Source organism: Hyperolius riggenbachi, chromosome 8, assembly GCF_040937935.1.
Source record: "Hyperolius riggenbachi isolate aHypRig1 chromosome 8, aHypRig1.pri, whole genome shotgun sequence".
In the NCBI taxonomy this organism is placed as follows: Eukaryota; Metazoa; Chordata; class Amphibia; order Anura; family Hyperoliidae; genus Hyperolius; species Hyperolius riggenbachi.
The window spans coordinates 189,981,567-190,002,351 of record NC_090653.1 but is presented as its reverse complement, the minus strand read 5'-3'; the positions used below and the strand labels follow the sequence as shown (position 1 = coordinate 190,002,351).

The following is a 20,785-nucleotide window of genomic DNA, read 5'->3' as shown; positions in this document are numbered from 1 at the left end:
ATATTTGGTAACAAGAGTCTAAATATATCTAAATATACCATAATAAGTCATGTATTTTAACATAACCTAAAGCCCCTTCCTATTGCCTTGGCAAACGTTCCCCCCGACCCAGCCCCTTCACTGCAAATACCCCCCCTGGCTAACTGCCCACGTCCAACATGGCGCACATCGTCCAGCACATGCGCAGTTCGAGCGCCCACTCCCAGCCTACATACATACCTCAGCTGGTTAGCGGTAACGCTTTCCGCACTAACCCCGCCCCAATACGGAAGCAGGCACGCAGTCAAATATGCGGCTGCGTGCCACACACTTCCGTATATGCGTTGTCAGGGCAACGTCCCAGCGCCCATTGATGACACGCATGACGGTCACATGACCTCATTGCCTGTCCGCCCACTCAGCACCTATCAGGAGCGATACAGTCACTACATAAGCGACCAGGCAACAACACCCAGGCACTTTGGCGCCAGGTGTGTTGCTGACAGACTACTGGTAAGCTCTGCTCTTGTTTATTGTTATATCGTTTTATTCATTGTTACCTTCACACTTTTTGTTTAGCTGTGACAAAAAAGAGGGGGGGGAGGGGGGGTGAAAAGCCCCACCCCTCCCGTATAGACAGATCATTTTAAACTTCTGCTTCTGAGATTTGCTCCTGATATTTAATAATCGTATCTACCCAGCATATCTCCCCTCCTTTCAGTCCACTCCTTCCCTCATTTTTCCCTTGCTACCCTAACCCAAACCGTCCGAGCTCCTCCTCTCCTGCTCTCGGAGGGCTCTACCTCCCATCCTTCCCCACAACCCCTGTCAATCCGAACGCACTTTTTTCCCCCTAAATTCCCTGCAGCATATTAACCACTCTAATGCCCCCTCTAAAACCATTCTAAATCTCCCTTTTAGCCACTAGCGCATAATTGATAAAAAGCAGATTAATGATTATTTGAGCATGTTTGTCCTACCACACACCAATACGTGCCTTTGTCTCCTTTTTTTCCCTCATTAGTGTACTCCTACTTCTACTGCCTGAGGAAGCGGGCTTATACCCGCGAAACGCGTTGTATATCTATTCCCTGGAGTGTACCAATAAATTTGTTTTGATTAACATTACACAGTTTTCTGTGTTTGCTTGGAGGGGGCGGAGCCACCATAGCCTCCTCAGCGAATTTTTAACATTTTAATTACTGTTTTTATCCTGTTGGCGCCTCTGTTCTACTTATTTTGCACTTTATATCCACCCTTGGTGGAGGGGGATACCCCTTTTTCTCATCTACAGAGAGCGACTTTTTAATCCTGAGTGGGGACGGGTCAATTTCCTCACCTGCTTATACAGTGGTTGCCTGGAGGTAACCCTGGTTTGTGAGTATAATTTTACTCCTTTACATTATACTAATTGCCAAAACCTACTACACCATATTGGGCTCTCGGTTCTCTCTTCTCTCGTATCAATGTGATCCTGCTCAGTTAAAGATGGTAGGCCTGTTTTCCGTGATAACCCTGAGAAAAGGGGGGGACAGAGAGAAACTACTTTCTCAGAAGGAATTGACCTGGACTAATGCAATGGGCCCATTGGGGTTCAATGATAGAAACTAATTTAGCGTTTTTCTGCAAAAATATTAGAAATGGTCTAATGTTATAAATTTTGTGGCTTTTTCTCCTTGTTCTTACCTGGTTTTGAGGTGTCACTTTCTGGTGTATCACTCTTTAGTCCTTTATAGTATAACTAATCCCAATGTATACGAGCATCTCTTTTTCCTGATTTATGGGATCTTTCCCTTTAACTGATGTAAGTATGTCCTTATATTCAAGGTTCCCCCTGGCCAGCGTGCTCTGTGCGGACTGGATTCTGTCCTCCCTTTCCCGTGTTGACCTTCTAGCATGGTACACATTGCTGCGTCCAATGGGGGCGGTCTTTGACTAGCTTCCAGGTGGATACAGCGTAACTAGGAAACTTGTTGGTTGCCATTGCTGCGACGCTCGAATGAGCGCCGCGGAGCGTGGTGACGTGACCAGGTTTGCCATCAGCGTGAGGCTGCGCTCAGAGATGACGCGCCTACGCTGGAGGACTAGGGCTCGGCACTGGCTTGGGAGGACATAGTGGGCGTGTGTAGGATGACGTATTTTAGGCGCCCACACAGCCTGCGGTGTTTGAGCCTTATCCCCGCCGTGGAGAGCAGCGGTCCAAGAGGAAGCTACTTTAGCGAAACAATTGTCGACCGGACAGGTCTCTGTGGGTGGTTTTACCGGAATGGAATGGTGATGTATTGCGATTGATACATTCAACTGTACCATGATGTCTTTTAAATTGCAAACCTTGCTATTAAATGTAGCAGTTTAACACCAGTTGGTGCCCATGTGAGAACATTGTCTTTGTTGATAATTCAATTTTTTTTAAGAAGTGACTTGATGAAATCTCCCTGCTTGCAGAGAGCAATTGACTATTTTGTGAAATGCTGGCCCAAACAGGTCAAGGCATTTCAGCATGTGCTTAGTTGGTCCAGGGTCTAGGTCTCAGGTTGTCTGGAAAAGGTGATGGAGAATGTCTGAGTTCTCTTCTTCACTAATGCCTCTGAAATCAGCCTAGGATGTTAAGTTGTTCTTACAACTATTAACAGGCTTTGAATAAGTCTTAGCTGCTGTCTGCTTCCCTCCTCCTCCTACCAAGCCTATATTCTTCTTCTTCTCAAACAAGATAAGGACCCAATAAACTATTGTAAAATATTTGATCGCTATCTGCTATAAATGATTATTACCTGCTTAAAAGGCAAGCCTAGAAAGCCACCATAATCAAGATTAGTGAGTAGTGGGTGCGTAGCTCACTATAAACAGAATATTTATAGGTTAACACGTTTACCTCTGGAAAAAATACGCAACACTCAGCTGCTGAATTTTATAGATTTATGTTGTTGTAAAAAATAGATAAAGCATATATATATATACACAGGAATATACATCTCTCCAGTTATTGTCCATCGTCCAAAAATACATTTTCAAAGTTCCTTTAATGAAACAAGTCCAGTTCAATATAGCAAATCTTCCTCTGTAGATTTTAACCTCCATCGATAATTGTTATCTTGAGATTGTACAGTGTAGGGTACTCACAAATAGGCGCTATACGTGCTACCTGAGAGCTACTGTTTTGTCCCCTGTTTTATTGCCTGATGAAGCGGGCTTGGTCCTGCGAAACGCGTTGCATCTATTGGGGTACTAATAAAGTGTTTATGTCAGACAAGTAGTCTAGTCTGCTTTCGGAGGTCAAGTCCACCACTGCCTCCCCAGCATATTTTAAAACTTTTAAATTATTGTTTTTATTCTGCTGGCGCCTCTGTTCATCAAAGTCATTATAGTGTCCACCCTTGGTGGAAGGGGGACCCACCCCTACCTTTCGTCTATCTACAGAGAGCGACTTCTTAATCCTGAGGACAGGTCTAATCTCCTCACCTGTATACACAGTGGTTGCCTCAGCGGTAACCCTCGTTTGTGAGTATAACCTTCTCACATTACATTATTCACTATTGTCCTGAGCATACTACACCATATTGGGCTCTTGGTGTCTTTTTCTTATATGTCATGGCTTGTCTTAGCTTGACTTCTATCTTGTTGCTTGTAAGGTATATTATCCGAAAAATAATGTCCTTTTATCTTCATTACACTCTTTATTAGTAGATTATCTGAACACAATTCTTCCAGTGCTTCAGTGTACTTCAATTTTTTTCTCATTTGTGTATCTTAAAGAGATTATTGTCCATTTAGGCTTCACCTTTCACATTAGGCCTTTGCTGCTTTTCACACAGAGCATATGTTGTAGTGCAGATGTCTGCAGAACTAGCTTGGTTGCTGTATGTCTGTATTCTAACCGTCATCTTCCTGTTTCAACTGTAGGAATCTCTCTTTGGTCTCTTTGTATCTGCTTTTTTAGCTAGAGCATGTCCATGTATCATTGCACAGGTAGATAGTTCCCCATCTTCACAGACTGGGGGCTGTGGTAAAGAGAACGGAGAAAAAAAACCACAGAGACACCGGGAGCCCGTATAGTGTATTATCTTTGTAAGCTGGTCTACATATAAGAGTAATACTACTCACAAGTATGGGTTGCTGATGAGGCAGCGGTTGAAGACGGTTGATTCCAATGCATACATTGACTATAAAAGTTGTCACCATAGACCATGGAGAAACAACATCCCCTACGGACAGTTCTTAAGAATAAGGAAGAACTGTTCAGATCTTAAAACATTTGACAAACAAGCGAAAATTCTTACTGACAAATTCAAAGAGAAAAATTTCCCAGGAAAACTTATTGCAGCAGCCAGAAAACGGGCAAGAATGACCGAGAGACCAAAGCTCCTTACAGAAAAAGAAGGAAATAGAGACAAAGAGGGCACAAGCAGGCATACCAACTTCATCACTAAATTCTCAAGTAATCATACTTCAGTAAAGAAAATATTGATGAAACACTGGCCTCTCCTTAGGGATGACCCCTACTTGAAGAACGAGATTGAGGAAAAACCCCACTGCACCTATAGGAGGGCCAGGATGTTAAAGAATGAATTAGCCCCCAGTAAATTGAAGGGACAGGAAACAGGAACCAACCTGAAACACGCAGACTCCCCAGGAATCCAGAGATGCAAGCAGAGGGGTTGCCTGTGCTGCCAGAAGATGGAGATAGGACAAAAAACATTCAAATCTACAGCTACGGGAGAAATATTTGAAATCATGGATAGAATGAATTGCTCATCCACATTTATTATATACCTCCTCACATGTACATGTGGATTGCAGTATGTTGGACGAACGACCCAACCACTGAAAACGAGATGGGGACAACATAGGAGAAACATCGAGAAAGGATATATCAAACACGGTCTGTCCAGGCACTGCAAGGAAATACATAACCAGGATCACAGGGAGATGAAAGTATGCCCAATAGAACACATATCTGCTCATATACAAAACAGAAACAACAAACTTAAAGCAAGAGAAATGTACTGGGTGTTTAAACTTAGAGCCCTCCAACCCGAGGGACTAAACATGTTTGGAACACATGAAGAAAAAATGTATAGGGAGCACTAAGCTGGTGCAAAAATATATTATTTATTCATATTGCTTAAATGGTATCAAAAACGGCAAATAACACACAAGACGCAGACTGACACACAAACCCTCCAATAAAAACATGGCTGCAACAACCTAACTACTGGGAAAAATGTATTGAACTGGAGTGCACTCCCATTTAGTCCAAAACATGCATGCAATGCGAAAAAGATTCCTTTCTTCAGGCCCAGAGTAAAAGTATGTCCAGGAACAACCCCGGCAGGGTCCCCTATGTTTCAGCACATCACCCGTGTGTAAAACATTTGTATATACACGCCTCTACAGTGATCTGTATACGCTTCTCATTACAGACGCAATCCAAGCGTGTAACCTCAACCCCATATATGGCCAAGCCAAAATGCAACTCACGTAACCTCCTGCAGTGGACAACAGCTTGATGCAGGCCCGACCAACGGGTCGGCATGTCAGCGTATGGCGGTGCTGTAACGGAAATCCGTATAGGTGCGTGTACTTTTTAGTTCATGCTGGTTGGTGGGGGGAGGAAGAGATGCGGAGGCACGGGTGATGGATGCGGGGTCTGCTTCCGGGTAGAGCGGCTTGACACGCAGACCCGTTGGTCGGGCCTGCATCAAGCTGTTGTCCACTGCAGGAGGTTACGTGAGTTGCATTTTGGCTTGGCCATATATGGGGTTGAGGTTAGACGCTTGGATTGCGTCTGTAATGAGAAGCGTATACAGATCACTGTAGAGGCGTGTATATACAAATGTTTTACACACGGGTGATGTGCTGTAACATAGGGGACCCTGCTGGGGTTGTTCCTGGACATACTTTTACTCTGGGCCTGAAGAAAGGAATCTTTTTCGCATTGCATGCATGTTTTGGACTAAATGGGTGTGCACTCCAGTTCAATACATTTTTCCCAGTAGTTAGGTTGTTGCAGCCATGTTTTTATGGGAGGGTATGTGTGTCAGTCTGCGTCTTGTGTGTTATTTGCCATTTTTGATACCATTTAAGCAATATGAATAAATAATATATTTTTGCACCAGCTTAGTGCTCCCTATACATTTTTTCTTCATGTTATTCACTTTTTATGGGTGAGACAAGCCTACCTGGGTTGATATCCCGTACCCTTTTTTTTTATCATGTTTGGAACACAACCTGTAAATGAATTAGCCAGATATCAAGCCATCTCCTGTAATACCAGGGTCTACCTCATCCCCCCCCCCCTCCCTCCCCACTATTGTCCTCCTCTCTCCTTACCCCCCTCCTCTTCCCATCCCCTCCATTCCTCCCGTCCTTCCCTCCGTTTTTTCCCTCCCCCCAACCCCTCCCCCCCTTCCTTATTCCCTTCATTCCCTTTCCTCCTCTCCCATCGAGTCTAATTTAGGGTACCGACCTAAACAGCCACACTACGGACAACTATTGTACAATATAATGGGGCACTTAGAGACCACCTGTGATTCTCCCTAGATTTGGCTATAGATGTGTCTTAGATATAGATATTGGACTATCTGCTTGTGCATATTTTTATGTTTATGTTCATTTATGTTGATGTCTGTAAACATGACACATATTTTCTCATTTATACTGAGGTTTGCAGACAATCTTTTATACTTAAGTTCATTTACATTGATATTTTACACTTATTCTACCCTCTTTAGTTTACTTACAGAATTTAATTTTCTCCCCACAGCATTTCACTTATAATTGCAGTGAGAAGATAGGAATTTATTAGATTAGCTGGATGATTTTTTCCAGAGTGGCCACAGGGTGGCAGCACCAACCTGGTGGTTTCCAAAGCAGATGGATATACGATTGTCTGCATTGTAATTTATTAGTAATGCATAGTCACTGATGTTGCCATCCACCTGCAGCATTAGATTAGCTTTTCCCCTTCCTAATTTAATAATTCTTTCTCCTGGACATAGTTCCTAGTAATTTCCCATATGCTCACACCAGCGCCGACTAGTAAGATGGCCGATAAGCCATCCTGCGCATGCGTGTGAGTCACACACCATGTCACTCAGTGCCGCCCACGGACCTTCGTATCTAGCCCTAGGAGGAGGACAGAATATACCTTTGTCCTCAAGCTATTGTCCCGCACACGGGTTCTTAAACCCCACAAGCCGGAATCACTCTAATATGAGCAGGCGTAGGCTGGTACGCGTACCTGTCGCCTCGCGATGACGCATCCCTACTACATCCAGGTCCACACCCACTATCCCCGGCTCTGGTTCTCTCCCCTATCGCAGACAGGTAGACTATATATCCGAGCGCACACCGCATGCACGGTTTGGCGCCCATACTATCCGTACCTGCTGACTAGGTAAGTGGTATCCCACAGACCGTTGCATCCACATCCACGAGCTGGGTCAGCCCACCTCCTGGACTTCTATAACATACATGAGACTTGGCCATACACTCAATCAAAAATAGGGGTTTCTTATCCCACACACTTTTTATAATCTACTTTTATCTAAGGTTTTTTAGGGATGACACAGGGGGGGGGGGGGGGGTGTCTAACGAGCTTAGACATAATCAAACATTTTAATGTGTTTAAATATTTATTTCTTTTAGGGTACATGTGTTTATATATTTATTTTTCTTGGAGTACATATGCTATTTAAGGGAATGATTACGCAATTGTATATATGTTATATATATTTGTGCCACATGTGTGTATGTATATGTGTACATATAATGTATGTCTATAATATACAGTTATGTCCCTAGTACATACATTGTGTATATACCTTCAGCATTTTCTATGATGTTCTTTTGATTGTAGTACGGTACACTGAGCGTCTGTTTCTGATTTTTTCTTTTAAAGCACTGTATTTTGACCTGATGAAGCGGTTTGTGCCGCGAAACGCGTTGTCCTAAGTGCTTTTTACCAATAAACCTACTTATTTCCCCTACTGAATGAAGTGATCGTTCATAAGGTAGGCGATTTATATTGTATTCTACATACAACGCTATATGCAGAATTGCTGTTTATACATCAAGGGTGCCTCCTACCACTTTTATTTCCATCTTCAAAGACTTCCTTATGTATGGAATCAAAAATAAAAACATTCATCTATGTTTCAGTCATCTTCTCAAGATATTATGTAGGCTATCTTCTTTTATCACAAGATAATCTTCTTCAAGATCTTGATATAGTGTCACCATCTCCATATCTTCAAATCTCCATCTCAAATCTTCTCATCATCTTCTAATTTGACTGCTTTTATCTGTAAAGTCAATCACCATCTTCATCTTCTAATATCTTCAGTTTGTTCACTCACCTGATAATTTACTTTATCTTAATGCCATTCCTCTTCTTGTCTATGTTCGGTTCTGGTCTCCCAAGTGGCCTACTCCTCTCGTAGTGCTATCTTGATCTGTTGTCAGCCAGTGTTTCAAACCAGTGGTTAGAGTTGTTAAAGAAGTAGAATGTCCTTTTCAGTCCTCACACTTCTTTTCGGTACTCCATCCAATTGTATTGATATTCAGCGGTTTCAAATCAGATCTTCTTATAGCTTAGCATCTTTCAGTGTCTTGTCTTCATGTTGACATCTTTGCATAGTCTTCTTGCATGTAGCTGTCTTTGCTTGTCTTAGCGAATTTTCTTCTCGGCCTACATGGGATGCTTGTTTGAAGTCTTGGTGGGCCAGATAAAATAAATGATCCTGTAAGACTTCGAAGTCCTGGTAGCAACCTTTTCCATTCTTCAAAAATGACAGTGTCTTTACTGATGTGTAGGGTGCCTTAATGCTTCTCTGTACAATTCTAGCCTCAAAATATATAGAATTCTCCCCTTTGAGGGTAGAAACTACATAAAAATAAAAATCTTCTTTTATGTTTATACTATAATATATGTGTGTGTTTCTTTACTAGAACTGCTCACTTTTCTCAAAAAAACGTTATATTTAATAAAAATAAAAATATGTATATAAAAATAAACAAAATAAACAGTGAAAAAAGTAAAAATAAAAATATAACTTTATATTAGCTTTTTATGGCACAAACTGCGTCTTTATATTTTGATATATAAAACTTGTGAAAAAGCAGAGAAAAAAAATTGCTAGAATGTTCATTTGCCGTGTTTTACTATAAAGGAGGGGGTGAGCAAACTGTGTATGAGACTTTTGTTTATCAGCCGCTGCAGCTCTCGCTGACAAGTGTCCGCTGAATTCAGTGTAGTGTTTTTTTCTTTTTTTTTTCTCTCTGGTAGATGCTTAGACACAGAGCATGTTCTCTTGCGTTGGAAATTAACTTCTTGTTGTAGCGATAGAATGAACTTTATACAGCATATTGGCTTGGTGAAAAGTCATGTAGATTGCGTGGTTTCAAGGATTATCATCTTTTTTTTTTTTTTTACAACTTTCAGCTGAAAAATATCTTGGTCTCTCCTTCGTTCTGTGCGTTGCTGAGAAAAATTGTTATGTCTTTGTAGACAGTTCTGATAATGTGGCCTCTGACACAGTAGAATGAATGAATGAATAATTTAGTTATGAAGTCCACTGCATTCAGTCTTGTAAAGAGTCATTGCATTATTTGTTTGAAGAAAAAATAGGAATTTGCTTCATCACAATATGTGTTTACTTGTCCATTATAAAGTACTGTACTTGTCATAAAAATATCTTGTAAACGAAAAACCAAACAAAAACTGTTCTCTCCTCTTCTTCATAAGGAATACGGTATGTCACTGTTACTAGAATCCTCTATTGCGCACAATCTTCCTTTTAGTGTCGCTATGTTCAACTGTGAACTATAAACATTGTCTGTTTCTCAAATATTTCCTCTGTATTCTGAAATATCAACGGCATGTTGCATTTGAACAAAAAGCTGCTAAAATCCATCCTGCTTTAATCTCTCGTCAGAGATATATAGTGATATGTAGGTAGCGCTTCTCTTCTCAGATAAAAATAACTTCAACTGTTATTTATTAAAGTCTTCTATAGACCGTAGCATAAGTGTGCTTGTAACAAAAATCTCCTCTCTGAGATTAAAAATGCATAAGAATTCTTCCTTCTTTGCTTCAGTTTATGGTTGCAGTTTACATGTCTAACCATATAAAAAAACTTTTTGCTAGCTTATTTTTCCGGGTTAAATTAATTAATTAACTATGATCTATGTTTCCATCATGTGAATATATCTAATTCCAGGGAACCTATTAACACATCTGGGGTGCCATTTGTCAAATATCTGATCGATATCTGCTATAAATGTTTATTAACTGCTTAAAAGGCAAGCCTAGAAAGCCGTCATAATCAAGATTAGTCAGTAGTGGGTGCGTAGCTCACTATAAACAGAATATTTATAGGTTAACAGGTTTACCTCTGGAAAAAATACGCAACACTCAGCTGCTGAATTTTATAGATTTGTGTTGTTGTAAAACATAGCTAAAGCATATATATATACAGGAATATACATCTCTCCAGTTATTGTCCATCGTCCAAAAATACATTTTCAAAGTTCCTTTAATGAAACAAGTCCATTTCAATATAGCAAATCTTCCTCTGTAGATTTTAACCTCCATCGATAATTGTTATCTCGAGATTTTACAGTGTATGGTACTCACAAATATAGCTTTATCCTTAAAAAATGATATATGAAGTTCTATTCTTATATAAAGAACTTAAAATAGATCTCTTAATCAATCAAACTTGGTAATTGTCTTTAAGCTTACAATTGCATTTAATAGTAATGCTTACTGATTGTATATGAAGTATAGCATAAAAAAGTTATCTAAAACTTAAAAAACTGCTGAAGTGTGAAAATGACCAGGCTAACGTTTATATAGACTAATTGGCAATGAATTCACCAAGAATAATGCATATTACCTCTCCTGTGTTCTTTCAGAATCACGTCTATGAGAAGGCAGGCTTTCGGTCTAAGATGTTTCAGTCAGCAAGGATATCAGGCAATGATAAAATATGCAGTCTGAAAACTCTCTTTTATAAAGATTTTCTTTCCCGAAATAATATACAGGTAGTCCTTGGGTTACGTACGCCCACTTTACGAACGGCCCGTCGATAGCTCCGCCCCATCAATGACGTCACCACGAGCGCCGATTTCTATGATTTACATGTTTTAAGTAGTTTAAAATTGACCTAAAGACGCCATGTGTGTGTGGGGAGGTGAGCAGCTACATACCGCACACCTCCCGTGCCCTGGCGTCACCCTCTGCCTCTACTAAACACCTCCGTATCATTACAGAGATCCGCGTCCTCTGACGCAGGCCGGGAGGTGACCCAGCATACTGCGCATGCGCAGAGCAGTAACAGTATCCGGGTCAGAGGACGCGGATCTCTGTAATGATACGGAGGTGTTTTGTAGAGGCAGAGGATGACGCCAGGGCACGGGAGGTGTGCGGTATGTAGCTGCTCACCTCCCCACACACAAATGGTGTCTTTAGGTCAATGTTAAACTACTTAAAAACTTTTAAATCACAGAAATCCGGCGCTGTCCCGACTTAAGGACAGATTCAGGTTAAGAATGAGATGACAGTCCCTATCTCGTTCATTAACCGAGGACTTCCAAACTATTTTTAAATTAGTACATATTACTCAATTGATGTTCTTTTTATAATATTTCTAAAAATACATGTACATGACTTCATTTTTATATTTAGATGGGGATCTCTAGATGCCCCCTGTGGTTATAAGTGGTAATGGCCGGCACAAGGTTCCTGGCTTAATAACATAACAACTGTTTTAATATAATCTGAAATAAAGTGTATATTATTGATCAGCTTATTAGATAGGTATGAACACTATGTGATTAACATTTAGCGTATAAAGCAGGCTTTAGTTTCAGCAGGGTATATCTTGACCTTAATGGTTAAAATTTACTAACACAACAAATACTGTATAACAGGTGAACATTTCTTCAATACGATCTCATTTTTAACCTTGTAGGAATAGACCGCTCACTTACAAAAATAATACTGACAATTACAATAATCTAATTCTGATTTTGATCATACTCACAAATCTTGAAATTCACTGAAATAATTAGCAAACCATTTAAACATTTGTAAACGATCTGGGCAAGGGGGAGATCATTTATCTGCATTAATATAAGAATCTGACACTATAAGCCTTATAGACCAATATGTCTCCTAACCAATAAGCTCAAAATCCTTACAAAATCCTTACATAACAATTCAATTTAATTATTTCTGTGCAAAAGGAGAGATTAGCTGGGCACTCAGCCTATAGAGGGGTTGCATCACACACAGGCAGCAATATAAGAAAAATCCACATGCACACACTGCTGGCTTCGGCTAAGCATGCACAGAGACGTGCTTCCGGTGATGGAAGAAAATAAAAGAAAGTTCAAGAGTATTGCAAAACAAGACAAACAGACCGGGCACTGTCCTGCTATTAGCATTTATTGCCGAACTTCAGGCCAGAGTGACATCAGAAAAGTCCAATGAATGCATACATCACACCTGTGTCAGACGAATGGCATCAAACATGCTCCGTGTGTGTTGGCTGTGGAAGGAGGTGTGGTGACCATGGGATAAGTGGACAGGCTCAACAGCCATTTCGCACGGTTACAAAGCTTGCTCACTTGCTTGTCCAAGCCAATTTAATTATTCCCAACTTAATTTACCCTGATCAGATATGCTTTATGCCGAAACAACTGATATCGATCAAAAGGCCACACACTATGATATTTGACTGTACAATCAATCAACAATCTTACCACTTTTATGTAGTATAAAAGACTACCTGAAAAATACATCCAAGTTCAGTAAATCTATTGGTGTGATAATACATGGATGTTGGTAAGACTGTATAAAAACATGTACAGTCAGATTGCATAGTGTGTGGTCAAGTTTAGGCAAATTTGTACCCACACACAGCTTATTGAAGGATGCACTGACCCCAAAGCTCTAGCATTCATAGACATACAATGTAAATTTTAATGAAAATACCTCTGGGCCACACCGCACAAGATGGGATTTGGTACTGCTTTCATTTCCTGGATCCAAGCCATTCACAAAATCCCTCAACAAACATAAAAATTGGAGCGGAGCTTTCTAAGTCGATCACATTGCACAGAGGTACTAGACGGGGAGCCCTCTCTCTCCAGCCCTATTTGCAATTGCAACGGAACTCAGCAGCTGCACTTTGCCAAACCATTGCAATTAGTAGTTTTAAGGTTCGGGAGCTGGAGGACAGAGTATCACTGTAAGCAGATGGCCTGGTGATATATCTTATTAACCCTACCTCCTATCCATGGTGTCCTGGATATATCTGATAGATACCAACCAGTCACAGGCCTTGGAGTACACTGGTCGAAATCCAGACTCCTCCCATTATGTATATTTTACACCTCTGCCGCTCCCCTAGAGACTGTAGCAAAGACCAAACAACTAGGTATTGGATATCTAGTTGTGTCTCTGAATTTTATGCCCACAATCTAGTACCTCTCATATAGATTATAAAAGACAGAGGTTGGCAGGTCGGAATTTCTTACCCGTTTCCCTAGTTGGGAGAATAAACCTAATAAAAATTAGATTTTGCCCCATATGCTGTATTGAGTTCAGAAATTGCCCTATATGGATCCCCAATAATTTTTTTGCACAGATAAACTCCATTCTGGTAGGGTTCACATGGTACATTAAAGTCCCCTGCATAAGCCTTAGAAAAGTCCAAAGAAAATGGACTGAGTGGGGGTTGGCCTTCCCACACTTACCTTAACACTGGCAGATAAAAAAAAAAGTTTAACTTACCCTAGGCTTCCCCAAGGACACTGTAATGATCCGCTCAGTTGGCTGCACAGGGAGACAGCTGTTTGACCATTCCTCTAGTCTGTGGGCTGCAGGTCTCTGGAAGAGAGACCTGTCTTTCCTTTGCAAGTTTCTGCTCTGCTCTGCTGCTGAGGAATTTGCATACATTGGTTATGCAAATCACCTAGCTGCCTCCTTTGTAGACTGGCAGTATAAAAGCCCATGTTTTCCCAGAGTCCTTTGCTGGTCATCCCTTCATGGTTTGTTGAAACACTCCCAGAGTGTCAGCCGTGCTATTTCTTGTTAAAGTTATCTTAGCGTAATTCTTGGGACTGCACTAGGTAGCTTCCCTAGTGCAGTTAGGTTATTATCTGTTTTGTCTGTATTGCCTCTCTGTTGCGATTGTCCTGTCACCAACGGTGGTTGTCAGGAAATCGTTCTGTCTGTCTGGGGGTGCTAACCAGAGCAGCGGTTGCTACTGGTAGCCCCTTCTGTTTATCTTCTTTGGATCGCACTAGCCTCTAGCGGTAGTGGCTGTGGATCCTTCTGATCTGCTTTCTTGGAGTATAGCTGGAGCAGCGGTTGCTACCTGCTATCTCATCTGTCTGTCTTGCTTGGATCGCACTAGCCCTAGCGGTAGCGGCTGTGTATCCTTCTGATCTGCTTTCTTGGAGTATAGCTGGAGCAGCGGTTGCTACCTGCTATCTCATCTGCCTGTCTTGCTTGGATCGCACTAGCCCCTGGCGGTAGCGGCTGTGGATCCTTCTGATCTGTGTTCCTGTTCCTGTACCCGGATCGCACTCGCTCTGGCGGAAAGAGCAGTGGATCTTCCCTAGCCTGTTTCTGAACCCGGATCGCACTCGCTCTGACGGAAAGAGCAGTGGATCTCTCCTCTCTTTTTCCTGTTTTCCGTTTGTCTGATACGAACGCTTGCTGTAGGCTCGGTGAGGTAACCGTTAAGCAAGCACTCACGTCCTCTGTTTCGTGTTTGTCTGCCGGTGGTTAGTTAGGCGTGCTTGTCTCTGTTGCGCTTAACGTGCGGAGATCGTGCTGTAAACGCGTTCGCTGTTGCGAATGAGTGCGGTGTTCGCGTTTAGTTAGCGTTTGTTATTTTCTCATTGTCGTTTGCTGTGCCTTTGCTACTCTTGAGTTCTGTTCTGATCAGTCTTGTGTCACTTCTGGCGATCGCCTTTCTCGTGATCGCGTTCTTGCTTTTGTTTCTGCTGATGTGTGTTCACCGTCGCAGGGTCGCGACTAGATTGGTGAATACACATTCATCCTGTATCTGTGCTCTTTCTCTTTAAAGCGGATCCGAGATGAAAAACTAAATATAACAAGTGACTTGTCTATATATCTTATCTAAAGTTTAGATAGTTTACACAGCAAATCTATCTTCAAACAGCTTCAACAGTATATTAATATTTTTTCCTGTGATACAATGGGAGCAGACATGTTTTCTGCTTGTCACTATTACACAATCACACACACAGGCAAGCTTATCTGTATCTAGGCATGCTAATCTGCATATTCTGTGAAAACTCCACTCTTATCTCCTCCATTACACAGGCAACTGATCTGTATTTGCACTGCAGCTCTCAGATTGTGAAAACCCTGCCTCTGAAATCTATAGCTAGTAACACCTTTTTCACCTGCCCAGACTGAAATCCCACAATCCCTTGCAAGCGCCAAGGCACTCTGGAGAAGCTGTGGGTGTGGCTTATTTAGTTTATAGGAAATTAGGGTATTAAAACAAAACAAAACAAGTATTTGGCTTGAGGAATGCCCTATAAACTATATGTAAGGAACACAATTATGGAATGAGTAAAAGTTCCACTTTAAGGGCTGTTCAGACCTGCATTGTCTTAGTTCTGTACAATTTTCATCTGGCATTTGTGGCTGTGCAGAGGCTGTGCTCGTCTGCACTCCACAGCGCCATCTGCCGGTGGGAATTGTCCTCTGTTGGTGCATTGCACCTAGCCTGGGTTCACTTAATTATTGGCTTGTGGAAGGTTTTCGTTGTGTCAGTGCGCATCTTGTGCGCTGATCGCGAAAACGATTCCGCAAACGTTACAGACACTAGGGAAGTGGAAGGGCACTGGAAGGCTGCAGGGGGCTTGGGGAAGCCCTAGGTAAGTGAAACTTTTTAAATCTTTTTTATTCAAAACAGCTCTATCCTAAAGCAACACCAATCAGGATTGGGAATTCAGACATAAACAGCTCCAACCCTGTGCGCAGCCTTGGAGTACTAATCGATGGGGAATTGAGTTTCAGAAACCAAATTTCATCTGTAGTTAAATCTTCCTTCTTTCATCTGAAGAACATTGCAAAGATTAAACATCTGATTCCCCCAGAGGATTTTCCAACCCTAGTCCACGCCTTCATCACATCACGGCTGGACTACTGCAATGCCCTTTATGCTGGCCTCCCCAAAAAGGACCTGCGTCGCCTGCAATTAGTGCAGAATGCTGCTGCCAGATTGCTAACAAACCAGCCTCGCCACTGTCACATTACACCGATCCTTCACTCACTGCACTGGCTACCAGTAGAATGGAGAATACTCTTCAAGATTGGACTGCTGACATTCAAATCCCTGCACAATCTGGGCCCTGGATACATGAAGGACTTGCTGAAAGCTGCACCACACCTCTCACAACCTCAGATCAGCAAGTTCTATAAACTTGGTCACTCTCAGAGTGCACCTCAAAAAATCTGAAGATAGAGCCTTCTGTCATGCTGCCCCTACTCTTTGGAACTCCCTGCCACACCCAGTAAAGACAGCACCATCCCTGGAGCTATTCAAATCCAGACTGAAAAGCCACCTGTTTAGCCTGGCATTTCCAGACTTATAAAATTCTTCCTTTGTACCACGATGCTCGGCGCCATGCTTATGCGCTTTGAGTCCCATGGGAGAAAAGCGCTTCACAAATGTTATTTGTGGTTGTTATCTGCCAGGGTTAAGGTTCACTTTAAAGGGAAGCTTACTTCCAGTTCTGGGCCCGGGATGTAAGCAGGGGGAGAGAAGAGCTCCGTAGACTGCGCTGACCGTTTCCAGCCACCGCTGCAGCTGGAGTGCCTGCCCCCCATCTCCTGCTGGCTGCTGACGGACACCGGTCCCCCCTGCGCACATCTATGACTACCCGCATGGACTGCTACGTCATGTGGTCTGGCCGCATAAGGATGAGCGAGGACGAGGAGGGGGGAAGATGGCGCCCGACAGCAGCCCTCACCATGCGGCAGCCAGACCCCACTCCCCAGAATGGGACAATGACTAAGCAGCGAGACTGGGACACTGGAGGTAACTCACAAGATGAAGGTGAGCGAACACCAGAACATATTGATTATAAAAAGAGGTAGTAAAGACGCTGAAGCCGGGGGGCGTGGACAGCCATGAGCGTGTGAGGACGTGCTCTCTCACAGCTCTCTCGGCTCAAGGCTGAATCCTGGGGTTTCTACCACCGCCAACCGCCCGATCTGCTGCCGCTTTGTCTCCCTGGGTCAAGCAGGATCTCTTCTGCCACCAGATGCCAAAATACGGACCACCAGCTCCCGCAACAGCCGCGGAGAAGCTGGCTAAGTACGCCCGCGATGAGTGGCAAACTTGGCGCAGCAACAAGGCCCATTCTGGCTAAACTGCTCACCTACAGAGATAAAGTGGAGATGCTTAGGAAGGCCAGGGACGCCCCAGAGTTACAGATCAACGGAATTGCAGTCTCCATTTACCAAGATTTTTCCTCGGAAGTCCAAAAGGTGCGTGCTAACTTTATTGGTGTGAAATCTGGCCTAAGAACCCAACAAATCCCATACAGCATGCTCTTTCCAGCTAAACTACGTGTACAGCATAATGGGAAGTTCCACTTTTTCTCTGCTCCTGCAGATGCGGTGTCATGAATGGAGGAGCAGGATATTGCAGTCCCAGTAATTACACCACGTTCCAAGAAGTGACTCTTTATATATGTCTTCTCCTGCTTCCTTGCCAGTTACCAGTTTTAATTGGTCGCATCTACCCTTTCTATATGCCTCTTCCATGGTTTGGCATTATTAAGTACTAACGACCCCAATTACCTGACTTTGTTCTCTAACAACGCATGTTTTTTTGTGTGGGGAGACCAACTCTGCTGTTGCCTTTCTCTTTTACCTTTGTAATATCACGATATGTGCTATAAGGTGACATTTATCCGGTGGCTCCACTGCTGAGCCTTTCTGCTATGTCTTCCTACCTAACTGTTTAACCCATAAGTTTATTACAGGTGGAGACGACGTCTGGCACTGTTACTATTGTTGTTGTGTAACTTGGAGGATGTACTATAGTGATTCTATGTTTGGATCATTTGATTGGGGGGGGGGGGGCAGCATTGATTTTTTACTTCTCTCTGCATCAGCATATAACAGTATGGGAGACTTTTCCTCTAGCCCTGTAATCATATTTGCTTCATTTAATGTCCCTGGGCGCCATCTACTGGCCACAAGCGGATATGTTCTAAATAACCATTGATTTTTAGCCATTGATAGTACTCACCCCCCCCCCCCCCCTTTTTTTTTTCCCTCCGCAGGCCCATGAGGGCCTACTATAATTTATGACTTATGTCTCCTCGAGAACTTTGCTGTGGGTTGGGCTCTCCTTGTCCAGTTAATACGTTTGAAACAGTTCTATGTTTAAGCGTAAACCTATTCACAATCAGGTGTGAATATGACTGTTACCTTGAGCCGAGAAGCATGTGCTGTCCCTTTAGTCCCTCTTTTTACTTTTATATCGTTTAGGGAATAGAAATCCTTTGTGGTTTAATACAGGGGATTGAGAGGGTTTGGGTTTGTAGTGGGCTTTATGTGGGTGAAATTGTAGTTTATAACAGCATGACAGTGACAGTTAAATGCAGAATATGTAGCATAAGGAAATATAACGCTCGAAACTTCCTAATTATTTCTTTAATCCTACAGTATGACACACAGAGTAGTCTCCTGGAATGTGAGGGGGCTAAATAACTCCATCAAGAGACGCTTGGTTTTAGACTATCTGCGTAAGCTATCCCCCCAGATTATCTGTCTTCAGGAGACGCATCTCGTTGGCTCTAAAGCATTCTTACTTAAAAAACCCTGGGTGGCTTCATATTATTTAGCTCACTATTCATCATTCTCCAGAGGAACAGCAATCCTTGTTGCTAAATCGTTCCCAGGCCAAATTTCAAACATTAAGATTGATTCGAATGGTAACGGTAATGCTGAAATGCACCATTGAGAATAGATCATTCACGGTGGTCTCTATCTACATTCCACCACCCTTCAATATGCAAACCCTTGAGTGTGTCTCCTCTAGGCTACATGATTTGATGGATGGCCCCTTATGCTTCTAGGTGACTTTAATGCCGTTTTGGACCCTTTACTAGATAGAATGAATGGCACTGGCAGACTATACCCACAATTACTGAACTGGGTTTGTCAGTATGAGCTAAGGGATGTCTGGAGATGGAAATTTCCAGAAGACAAAGAATTTTCCTGTTACTCTGACTCATTTAAGACCATGTCACGCATTGATATGTGCCTGGGGTCCAAGGACCTTCTGCCTCTGGTGGAATCGATTACATATTTGGCACATGGCATATCAGATCATTCTCCTCTGGTGTGTGAGCTGTTCCTCCCTGGAGGCAGGGTATCATCCCTGTGGAGAATGGGAGCGTGCTGGTTGGAAGATGAGGAAGTGCTTGGGGAATGTCAGACAGAAATGACGTATTACTGGCGCACTAATGTGGGCACGGCTGACCCGCTGGTCTGCTGGGATGCGGGCAAGGAAGTCCTCAGGGGCTCGTTCAGGGCGGCATTGTCCAGAATCCGGCAGAATGATATAGCCTCGCAACAATATTGTGAAAAAGAATGCAGACAGGCTAAAATTCAACTAATCCAGTCCCCGACTCGGGAAAATTATGCTCACTGGGAAACGGCCCGCAGGAAATTAGAGCTAAAGTTATTAGATAGGACAAAAACAAGGAACTTAATTCACAAACAGAGATATTTTGAATATGGGAATAAATGCAGTAAACTCCTGACATATCTACTTAAGTCTGATACAGAATCACTGGCAATTCCGAGAATTATAGACAGCACTGGAACAATATGCACTACCTCTGAGTCGATAGCCAGCACATTTACCACATTTTATTCTATGCTCTATTCCTCTAAGATGAATGATACAGATCCCAGACTTGGAGAGTTTCTGGACAACCTGGACCTCCCATCCGTATCGATGGAGGCCAGTTTGGAACTAGACTCTCCCATATCCTCTGATTAAATAACTCTAGCCATTTCATCCTTTAATGCTAACAAGGCACCAGGGCCAGACGGCATCCCAGCCGAATGGTATATGAAAAATAAAACTCTAGTTGTCCCACATCTTACTAAGCTGTTTCAATATATGTTTGAGACTGGATCACTTCCGGAGTCCATGAGCGAGGCTCTGATAACTCATTTTAAAACCCGGTAAGGACCCAGCCCCCTGTGATGCATACCGCCCGATTTCTTTAATTAATACAGACACCAAGATTCTCACGAAAATTCTAGCAAATAGACTTAATAAGCACATAGATAGTATTATACATCCTGATCAGACTGGGTTTATGCCCGGCAGATGCACCAGACTAAATATTAGACGATTTTTAACTAATATTCAATACCCTCACGCCAATGCTGGGACCAAAGTGATCCTATCACTCGATGCTAATAAAGCCTTCGACTCAATTGAGTGACCATACCTTATGGCTGTCTTAGAGAGGTTCGGGTTTGGTCCTGGTTTCCGGAAGTGGTTTGGCATTCTCTATAGCTCACCAAAGGCTAAAATAAGAGTTAATTTCATTGTATCCCATGCTTTTAATATTAAGCGTAGCACACGGCAGGGATGCCCACTTTCGCCCCTGCTGTTTGCCATTGCTGTTGAGCCCCTGGCCCAGGCTATTCGGCTGTCTGATTCGGTGCGGGGTCTGCGGGTGGACCGGGTTGAAGAACGCATATCCCTATACGCAG

At 42.7% G+C, this 20,785-nt stretch overlaps 1 protein-coding gene across 6 annotated transcripts in view; it reads right to left on the bottom strand.

The window, feature by feature from the left end:
• HDAC8 (histone deacetylase 8) overlaps positions 1 to 20,785 on the bottom strand; it is a 645,099-nt gene that overhangs the window by 52,147 nt on the left and 572,167 nt on the right. The gene's annotated exons all lie outside the window — the stretch shown is intronic.